Source organism: Triticum dicoccoides, chromosome 3B, assembly GCF_002162155.2.
Source record: "Triticum dicoccoides isolate Atlit2015 ecotype Zavitan chromosome 3B, WEW_v2.0, whole genome shotgun sequence".
In the NCBI taxonomy this organism is placed as follows: Eukaryota; Viridiplantae; Streptophyta; class Magnoliopsida; order Poales; family Poaceae; genus Triticum; species Triticum dicoccoides.
Window position 1 is genome coordinate 620,144,963 of NC_041385.1, and position 10,440 is coordinate 620,155,402.

Below are 10,440 nucleotides of genomic sequence, written 5' to 3' on the forward strand. Positions count from 1 at the left end.
ATCAACTCCGCTCCATCCCTGCTACCTTCCCCTGGTGTCAAGGCAGCCAAGATGCACGATGCCCCGGCGACCTCTTGCCCGGAGACGACCAGCGCGCCGCCCCCTACAACCATCTCCGTGCGACACTTGCGCTCCTCTCCACCACGTGCATCCGCGCGCGCGGATCCCCTGCTACCCACCGCGGCCTCCTCGCCATGCCCCGCCTACTTCAGATCCATGGCCAACCCAGCTCCTGTCCGCCCCTGGCTCCGGCGAGCTATCCTCCCCTTGCTCGTGAGCCATGCAGTCCACTGTCACAGCCAATGGACTTAGCAATCCCAGGGGCGTCAGGGGCAGCTGGCTTCAAAAATTGGAGGGGGTTCAGTTATCTCAGGGGTCCGCAACGAGGGAGCCGAGGCAGCCACCGCGCCGCCAGCCCTGTGCAGCTCTGTTGCCGGCCCCGTGCAGCCCAGTCCTCCGCCCACTGGATCACGGCACCGTTGACACGAAGTGCACCACCAGTCCCCGCCCACTGCACTTCATCTCGGTTCGTTGCCTCGCCACCACGCCGGGCTTCCCTAGCAGCCTGACCCGCCTTTCCCGGTCAGCCCCGGCGACCACGAGCTCTCCCGGAGCCCCCACGTCTGGTTTCCGTTGAAGTGACCACACTGGGAAGCCGCCAGTGAAGGAGCAGATCCAGGCTCAACAAGCACCGCTGGATCCATCTCAGCCGCTCGCTGGACAGGCTAATTTTGCAAATTCTATTCGGTACACGTATTTGCTTTCACTTCGTGCTATTTCTGCAGTTTATTTTATCTCTATGGTGGCATGTGTTGATGAAGTATACTCTGCGATACAGCGGTGCTTGATTTTGGAACAAATGTTCAGTGCGTGCGGTGCAAAAAGTTAGGTTCAGTTTCAGCTCGGTTGTGTGCATTACTCCATTTTTGCCAGGTCCTCTAGCCATCGTTGTTGTGAAGAATTTCCACTGTTGGTGTTTTTTTTTGCAGAAGCAAGACAATTCTTTTTGCGAAAAATATATATTAAGTTGAGTTTATTTGGGCAAAAAAATGTTCATTGTTGTGCGGGACACATTTACATTTAGCATTTAGTTGTTCTTGCATGTAGTCCTTAGTTTACTTTCAAATGGTTATAGCATAGTATAGAGGAGTTAACTTTCTGCAAAAATTGTGCCCCGGTTAACTTTTATTTGGTCTATGTCTTGCAGTGCCGATTGCATCAACGAGCAGTGCGGCAGATGTACCAAAGGAGAGAAAAAGTATGCCATCATTTTTTGGAAGTTTCATTTTATTGTTCAAGGACACATACCCAAATGTTTGTGTGTGATGCGAGCTGACTGTGCATATTGTTAATGGAAATAAAACTACTCCATGGTTCAGTTGGTAAAACAGACACAAAAACATCTCAAAAGAAGCTTGCTTCCTATTAGATGTAGTTAACTCGCTCACTCCTTGCGGTCCACTCGCTTGGTCAACGCGTGTAAAAAATTAATAAGTATGAAAAAAATACGACAAAAACTCATGAGGTTCACTTTTGATAGTGTTGCGTCATTTTTGGGAGTGTTGCGGTCCACTCTCGTTCAAAAAAAGAGTTGAAAAAAAGACAACAAATTTTTTTGCAAGAAAGTTTATGTCCGACCAAAAGAAATCATGAAGTTCACTTGACTGCCTGTTGCAGTGCAGTTTCCGTTTGAAGCAGTGCGTTCTTCTGTCCGATGAAAGGTCCACTCGCTTGGTCAACGCGCGTACAAAATTAATAAGTATAAAAAAGACAACACGTACTCATGAGGTTCACTTTTGGTAGTGTTACGGTTCACTTTCGGAAGTGTTGTGGTCCACTCTCGTTCGGAAAAAAGTTGAAAAAAAGACAACAAAAACTTGTGCGAGAAAAGTTATGTTTGACAAAAAGAAATCATGAAGTTCACTTGACTTTCTGTTGCAGTGCGGTTTTCAGTTTGAAGCAGTGCGTTTTTCTGTCCGACGACGATTTTGGTGTCACGAAAAAATAGTGTCCGCTTTTTGCTAATTTTAAAACTGCTCTTAAACCGTAAGGAATTAGAGAGTGTGTTCTACATGAAAAAGTTGCGTCTCGTCGATATCTTTCCAAAGGCATATCATTTGAATCATTTCGACAACCGGTTTGTAAAAAATTCAAAAAAATGGCCGCTGCCGCTCGTCCTCCGCCGCACGATTTTCAAAATTAACCTAAAACCGTAAGAAATCTCAAAACCATTCCTGCATATGATAGTTGCACCTTGTCCATAGCTTTCCAACGACGTATTACACGCCTCGTTTCGACAAATAGTTCAAAAACTAGAGCGAAAACAGTACCGAAAATTTGAAAAAATTTGAAAAACAGAATTCCGCGATTTAGTAAATTTGAAACTGCTCTTAAACCGTAATGAATTAGAGAAATATTTATATATGAAAAAGATGCGCCTCGATGATATCTATCCAACGGCGTATCATTTGCTTCATTCCGACAAGTGGTTTAGAAAAAAACGCTAAAAACACTCGCTGCCACTCGTCATCCGCCGCACTATTTTCAAAACTGCTCTTAAACCGTGTGGAATCTTGAAAAGTGTTCAACATGTTGAAGTTGCGCCAAATCCATAGATTTTCACTGGTATATTACATGCCTCATTCCGATAAACGGTTAAAAAATTAGAGCGAGAACAGTATCGAAAAAACACCACGTGCAATTTTTTTTGATATGAAGTTCACTAGTCTCTATTGCAGTGCTCGTCGTCAAAATGATGCAGTGCGCTTCTGTTGAGCATGCAGTGCCGAAGTGGTGTGCAGAATAGTTATTCTGCTAATATTAGCAGAATAAACCGAAAGTTAGCAGTTGTTGGCTTCAGCCCCCATGCATACAATGCGGGGGTGTTCGCAAAAAATATGCTTAATCACACTTGATCCAACGTCTTGGTCCATTAAGGAGGTAATCGCACGTCGAACTAGGAAACCGGACTATATAGCTGTAACACTTTCGCTTAGCCACGTGAGTCTAACGTTGGGGCTACTATGCAGCCCCTGGTACCTTCGCGTGCAACTGAATACGGGAGCGTGTGTGCATGGCCAGGAAATGGCCCTTCGTTAATGCGGAGGAATCCTAAAGATTCCAGTGAGTCTTCAACTGGTTGATCAGTCTCTCGCTGTATCATGACAGTCAGTTTTCGGCTTTCTCTACTGAGGAGCTCATCCGGAATAACCAGGGCACAATCGCAGTAGTTCTCCTTTGGCCACCTTAGCCGATAATAATGGAACGTAAGGTGGCAAACCCAGGAGCCGGGCTAACCCAACATTTGACCAAAGACATGATTCGGAGCTGATGCATATAAGGCCAAACTCATGACGCCGAACACTCCCGAAGGTATTCGGACTTTATAACAGACGATGGGCTCAAGAATGCCGATTCATTATAAACCTTGTGTTTCCAGGTACGTGCATTAATCTGTCGTGGCGAAATGCCAAAAACGGCAGTATCCTCTGTGGGTATGGAACCCATGGGATGGTTAAGCAACAAGAGGCAATAGAAAAGGTTTACACATGGGCTTAATATAAAGAGAAACCTATTGAACGAGGCCCTGCTGCATGTCTGCGCCTCTGTCTCCGTTGTGCCGTATCCTGGAATGGTGTCGCGCGAACATTGTCTGTGGAAAAAGAAAACTCATAGGAGAATACAATGTAAGTATGCGATGGATAGTAAAAGTGTAAGATGTTGGCCTACCAATAAGGTTGAGCCAAGTGTGGGGTTTATTAAGTGTTTATAGCCCCTGGTATCCGCTATGGGATTATATATACGGTGCCCTTGTTCGATTTTATCTGGGCTACCGGACTCGTCTAACCGTTTCTGTGGTCATAACGACCAGTCATGTTTTTTTGTATTGGAGGCCGCTTATAATCCGGCCGCTAGGGCCGCCGCGTGTTCCTCTGCGCGTGAAGAGCGCTCTGTTATTCCGCTAACGGTGATGACGCCACGTGGACCGGGCATCTTGAGGGTAAGTTAGCCATAATGCGGCAATGCATTGAAGTGGGCGAAGGTTGTTCTTCCAAGCAATGCGTGATAGTCGCTTTGGAAGGGTGCGATGATGAAGAGTAGTTCTTCGCTTCTGGAGTTGCCTGGAGAGCCGAATGTTACCTCCAGTATGATGGAGCCCTGGCTGTAGGCTTCAACGCCTGGTATCACCCCTTCAAAGGTGGTGTTTCTTTGACTAATTCTGGATGGGTCTATCCCCATCCTACGGACAGTGTCCTCATATATTAGATTGAGATTGCTGCCGCCGTACATGAGGACGTGAGTGAGATGGTATCCGTCGATTATTGGGTCAAGCACCAAGGCCTCTAATCCTTCGCGTCGAATACTAGTTCAGCCGTTCAAGCAGTCGAAGGTTATTGTATAAGACATCCAGTAGTTAGGTGTAGGTACGATGGGCTCTATATCACGCGCATCTCTAGGCATGCGTTCGTGCCTTCTCATGGATGTACGAGTTGCGTGGATCATGTTCACTGTTTTAACTTTTGGCGGAAATTTTTTCTGCCCCCCAGTGTTCGGCTGGCGGGGTTCATCCTCGTCTTCACTTGGTGTTTCCCTTCCCTTGTGTTCGACATTTAATTTGCCGGCCTGTTTGAAGACCCAGCACTCTCTGTGTGTGTGGTTCGCAGGCTTGTAAGGGCTGCCATGAATTTGGCACAGTCTGTCCAGGACTCTGTTCAGACCGGACGGTCCCTCTTTGCTTCCTTTAGATGGCTTATTTTGCTGATCAGGTCGAGAGCCCCTGAATCCGGCATTAACCGTTGTGTTGTCCGGGCTCTCTTCCTTGTTTTGGCGTTTATTTTTATTACGCCGTGGCTTCCCGTTGCCATCCCTTATTTTGGATCTGCTGGGGTCGCTGGTGCGTTTACGGGCTAGCCAGCTATCTTCACCCGCGCAAAAGCGGGTCATAAGGCTTGTTAGGGCTTCCATTGTCCTTGGCTTTTCTTGGCCGAGGTGTCTGGCGAGCCACTCGTCGCGGATGCTGTGTTTGAATGCCGCTAAGGCTTCGGCATCCGGACAATCGACAATTTGATTCTTCTTAGTGAGAAATTTGTTCCAAAGCTTGCGGGAGGACTCTCCGGGTTGTTGGATTATGTGACTTAAATCGTCAGCATCCGGAGGCCGGACATAAGTCCCTTGAAAATTGGCCCTGAAAGTGTCCTCGAGTTCCTCCCAACTCCAAATTCAATTTTCGGGGAGGCTTTTCAACCAGTGTCGAGCTGGTCCCTTCAGTTTGAGGGGAAGGTATTTGATGGCGTGGAGGTCATCCCCACGAGCCATGTGTATATGCAGGATAAAGTCCTCGATGCAGACCCCTGGGTCTGTTGTTCCGTCGTATGCCTCTATGTTCACAGGTTTAAAGCCCTGTGGAAATCATGGTCCAGTACCTCTTCTGTAAAGCACAGGGGGTGAGTTGCCCCTATGTATCTGGACGTGCTGTGACATGCCGTGGGCTGTTGTTGTGTCCGGTGTTTATTCCGAACTGGTATTTGATTGGCATAATCGTTTTGATGACCATAGTCCCTTGCCGGGGTGTGTCCTTTAGACCCGTAAATGGACCTAGCTGCGCCAGCTTTCTTATCCAGGTGCTCATGTAGATCGTGCATGGCGTCGGTAGCCGCTTTGTCGTGGTTGTGCGGCGGTACGTTGGGCCTCCTGGTCGTATTGGTTTTTGGTGGAACGGCCTCGTCGTCGAATTCTGGCAGTAGCTTGCATTTTGGATAGCTCTTTGTATGGCGATCGTCGCCATATCTTTCTTCAGTGTCTAGCACTTTGTTCCATCTGTGGTTGAGTGTTTCCTGTGGGCTTTGAGCCGTTGCTTCTGCTTCTTCAGACTTCTCGCTGTGGCCATAAGCTTTCTATGGAGGTTATCTCATTCCACGCATTCTTCCGGAATGATGAATGCATCATCATCCGGACTGTCTTCTTGTCCTGGGCCAGTTTGATGAACTCATCCTTCTGGATCATTGTCCTCGGGTGTCTGCTCCGAACTGTGTTCGACGTGACCTGGTTCGTCATGCTCCATCGCCGGTTCTGCATGGTCGTTGTTGCCTTCGGGGTTGACCAGAGTATCGATCCTTCTGGCGCTCTTGCTGATATTTTTACTGTTGTTGGACTTGGAACGACGTCTGCGCCGTCGCTTTGGCTTTTGCCCAGGGGTTTTATATTCCAGATTGTCACCGCCGTCCGCCTTGGGCGTATCCACCGTGTATATGTCGTGTGATGAGGCAGAAGTCTGGTACCCCATAGATTCTGAATCTTCTCCTGCATCGTCGTCCATACCGTCGATGCCTTCGGAGTCGAAGTCAAGCACATCGATTAAATCATCAACCGTGGCTATGAAGTGGGTGGTGGGTGGGTAATGAATTGCTTCGTCGCCTGCTTCCCACTCAAGCCGGACATAGTTCGGCCCAGAGCCTCCTGACAAAGAGAGAGACTTTAATGAGTTCAGCATGTCACCCAAGGGCGAGTGCTGGAAGATGTCCCCAGCGGTAAACTCCATTACCGGAGCCCAACCTGACTCGGCTAGCTCGAGGGCGTGCGGACCGGAACCAACAACCGGATAAGAGTCCGGGGGCCCGGGGTTACATGCTTCTATAGAGGCGAGACCTGTGTTCGGCTCAACCACCGATGAGTGTGCGGCCTGCGGGCAGGGTCCAGCCCTCCGCCCTTAGGTGACGCAACCTGCTCCGGATTTAGATCCGAGGCTTCTGCCGGGGTTATATCCCGAGCTTCGTCCGACAGCAGGTCTAAGCCGTGCTCATCGTGACTGTTCGGGGCTCCTGGCATGTCACGCCCAATATGCGACCCTATCCAAAAGGAACTCGAAGGTCCCACCAAGGATAGACCCGCATATTGGAACGCTTTTGCAAGGTGGATATCATTACATCAACATTACATAATAGTGGGGATACATCCAATACATACAATGTCACATGAATACAACAATACAACATACAAGAACAACATCCGACTACAGATGAATCATAAACAGAAACTCAAACAATATCCACCCTGCTAGCCCAGGCTGCCGACCTGGAACCTATCCCCTGATCGAAGAAGCAGAAGAAGAAACTCCAAAACAAGCAAACATCGCTCTCGCGTCAAGATCATCGCATAACCTGTACCTGCAACTGTTGTTGTAGTAATCTGTGAGCCACGAGGACTCAGCAATCCCATTACCGTGGGTATCAAGACTAGCAAAGCTTAATGGGAAAGGAAGGGGTAAGGTGGTGAGGTTGCAGCAGCGACTAAGCATGATATGGTGGCTAACATACGCAAATAAGAGCGAGAAGAGAAGCAAAGGAACGGTCGTCAACTAGCAATGATCAAGAGGTGATCCTGAACACCTACTTACGTCAAACATAACCCAAAAACCGTGTTCACTTCCCGGACTCCGCCGAGAATAGACCATCACGGCTACACACACGGTTGATGCGTTTTAATTCGTAACTGGTGTCAAGTTATCTACAACCGGACATTAACAAATTCCCATTTGCCACATAACCGCGAGCACGGCTCTCGAAAGTTTATACCCTGCAGGGGTGTCCCGACTTAGCCCATGATAAGCTCTCGCGATCAACGAAGGATATACCTTCTCCCAGGAAGACCCGATCAGTCTCGGAATCCCGGTTTACAAGACATTTCGACAATGGTAAAACAAGACCAGCAAGACCGCCCGATGCGCCGACATCCCGATAGGAGCTGCACATATCTCGTTCTCAGAGCAACACTGGATGAACACTACGTACAACTAAACCAGACCTCGAGTTTCCCCGAGGTGGCGCTGCAAGTGGCTCTGGTTCGGACCAACACTTAGACAAGCATTGGCCCGGGGGGGGGGGCTGAATAAAGATGACCCTTGGGTTAATTACTCCCAAGGGAAAGGTAGGTGGTGGTGAGGCAAATGGTAAAACCAAGGTTGGGCCTTGTTGGTGGAGTTTTATTCAAAGCGAACTGTCAGGGGGGTCCCATAAATCACCCGACCGCGTTAGGAACGCAAAATCCGGGAACATAACACCGGTATGACGGAAACTAGGGAGGCAAGAGTGGAACAAAACACTAGGCATAAGGCCGAGCCTTCCACCCTTTACCAAATATATAGATGCATTAATTAATATAAGAGATATTGTGATATCCCAACAAAATCCTGTCCACCATGGAGCAATCTTCAACTTCACCTGCAACTAGCAACGCTATAAGAGGGGCTGAGCAAAGCGGTAACATAGCCAAGCAATGGTTTGCTAGGAAGGGTGTCAAAGGTTAGAGGTTCATGGCAATTTGGGAGGCTTGAAGAGTAAATGATAGGTAACGCAGCATAGCGATAGAACGAAGCAACTAGCATAGCAATGATAGTAGTGAGATCCAAGGTGACGGTCATCTTGCCTGAAATCCCGCAAGGAAAAAGAACGAGTCCATGAAGAAGATGAAGCCACGAAGACGAACCACACGTAGACGAACAAATCCTCACGATCGCAACGAAACGGGAACTATCGAGAAGAAGCACACAACATGGTAAACACACCACACATAGACAAGACATGATGCACAACAAGCATGATGCATGACAAAACTATATGGAGCTATTCATGGCAAGAGATGATGCAAACAAGAACAACACATCAAAACAAGTTTAAATGAGGCCGAAAACAACATATAACAATTTCGGTAAGTCCTCATATGCAAATTTCGAAATTGGTCCAGAACTGAATAAACCTTATGTTCAAGTTGTTAAACAGCAAGTTAAGATGCACCACAATGAACTACACGAAATTCTAGTCAAGTTACATATAAAGTTCATTAGATTCGGAGCTACGGCCTAGAAGATATGAGCAAAACAAGTTAAACATGGCATTGATGCTAAATGCATACAAACATCAAGAAAACACACCAAAACAAGGATGCAACATGATAATATGAAGCTAAATGCAAAATGAAGCATGTTTCATATAGAGCACACTCAAAACGGAGCAACGGTTCAACACATACACTATACAAGGCATAACAACAATCTGTCCATAACAGCAACTAGGCATCTTACAAGCATCAAAACAAAATGCAACAGCACCCCAACATCAGAACAAAAGGCATGAGCATGATGTACAGGTAAAGGACACCAAAACATGAACACTGAGCTATCTCCAGAAATCAATAGAACATGCTCAAACACACATGGTAAGATTGCAAATAATAACAGTTTCAGACTTTAGCAGAAATAACATCAGGTTGCAATGTTTAGAGCTATCAAAAAACATGTTACAGGAACTTATCATGGCAAACAAAGGCATGGCATGGTACTACTAAATGCATAGAACAAGAGTCCCTTACTGACCAAGAGCCAAAAAGGATCAGAAGATAAGATGGCACCCATGTAAATATGGCAAATTATATGACAGATTCATACATGGCAGAAACAACAATAAGTAGGCATGTTGGTGAGCTTGAAACACTCACCACAGAGCAATACATGGCATGTCAAGGCAACCAACAGTAATAAGACATGTTTATGAAGCTAAGCATGGCAAGAACAAGTTCATAGGGTGCATGGATCACTAGCAAAACACATGGCCAAAACTGAACTTCATGTTAACAGGCTAACAACAACATTATTTAGCAAATTTGGAGCAAGATTACAACAAGCTACAGTAGTCTATAAATGCAACCAGGGGCATGAATGGATAGAGCATGACATGTATAACAACTCATCCTTAGTGAACATCTTCAGATTATGCACGAAATGACTTGTAGCAGCAGGTTAACATAGCAACAAAATATAACAGAATCTGCCAGGAAAACAACAACAGCAAGTACCCTACTTAGCAAGCTTGATGCACTCAACACACAACTCACCAAAATACATGGATGGCACCCCTGGAAAGATGGCATATCATAGATCAAAACACATGTAGACATCAACCTCATAGGATGCACACATTAAACATGGCAAAAATGACAAATGAGCATGTTATAACAGTTCCAGGAGATTAACATCAGCATGCACTCTTCCAACAGCATTTCGGGCACTAAGATGAGCTCAAATGAAAATGATACAATGGAACGAAATGAAGTACTCGTTGAGGCGAACAATCTGACATATTACACGCGCAAAACAGAGTTACAGATGCAGAGATACGACGCGATGAACATGGCATGATAATGCAAGATATCGAGGACTTCGGCATTTTCGGGGTCAACCTCAGGCTGCACGGATTTCGAGGCGCGTCTGGAGATGCTCGCCGGAGTGGACGGGGACGGCGGCGAGGCGCTCCAGCGACGTCAGGGGATGGCGCCGGCGGAGGAGATGGACGGGGGGGCGTCGGATGGGGCGGATCCGGCGGCCGGCGACCGGATCTGGCCGGACCCCGGTGCAGGGCGGCGCGGAGGCGAGGCTGGCGGCCGGAGGGA